We start from the raw sequence: 867 nt of genomic DNA, 5'->3' as shown, positions 1-867 counted from the left end.
GGGGAAAGCCTGCCAAAAGTACAGCTTTTGGCAGGCTTTCCACCCAAATCGCCTCTAAAAAAGGCGATTTGGGTGGAAAGCCTACCAAAAGCTGCACTTTTGGCAGGCTTTCCCCACATTTCCCTCTCAAAAAAAAAAACAGCCCCTTATCCGCGGGAGAAAACACAAAGGAGGTAGGGACTGTTTGGATACGTTTTTTTGGGTGGTAAAAAAGGAGAAAGCTGTCAAAAATGTCAGCTTTTTGGCAGTTTTCCTCCAAAATCACCTCTTAAAGAGGTGATTTTGGGAAAAAACTGTCAAAAAGCTGACATTTTTAACGGCGTTCCTCACTTTTACCACCTAAAAAACAGGAACCAAAGAGCGCCTAAAAAAAAGAAACAAACAGCCACGAAGTACACCCACAGAAACACATCAGCAAGCCGTCGCTTTCATCCGTGGTTCCATCCATGAGTCTGACATACCCCCCCTCCATTTTCACTATTCAACATCCTCTCAAAAAAAAAAAAAGGAAAAAAAAGAAAGAAAGAAAGATGGAGGCCTCTCAAAAAAAAAAAAAGGAAAAAAAAGAAAGAAAGAAAGATGGAGGTGCTTTCAAGATCACTCCGTTTTTGGGGGGAAACCTTGGAAGGAGGGAAACTTTTCAAATTTTCTGCGCTATCCGCTCTCCCCTGTTCTCCCAAAACCCTTTCACATCCCATCGAACTAAAAAAGCTGAGAAACTTCTCGTTGGCGGCACTCGCCAATTTTCAAGAAGACCAAAGCAATTGAGACCTGACGCAGGAAGAACCAGGATGGCGAAGAAGAAGTCCGGCGATCTTCCGCCGGACACGGAGCGGTGCGCGAGGAACGACGGCAAGAAATGGCGGT

Source organism: Asparagus officinalis, chromosome 8 (assembly GCF_001876935.1).
Source record: "Asparagus officinalis chromosome 8, Aspof.V1, whole genome shotgun sequence".
NCBI classification, from domain to species: Eukaryota; Viridiplantae; Streptophyta; class Magnoliopsida; order Asparagales; family Asparagaceae; genus Asparagus; species Asparagus officinalis.
Note: the sequence above shows the minus strand (reverse complement) of the source record.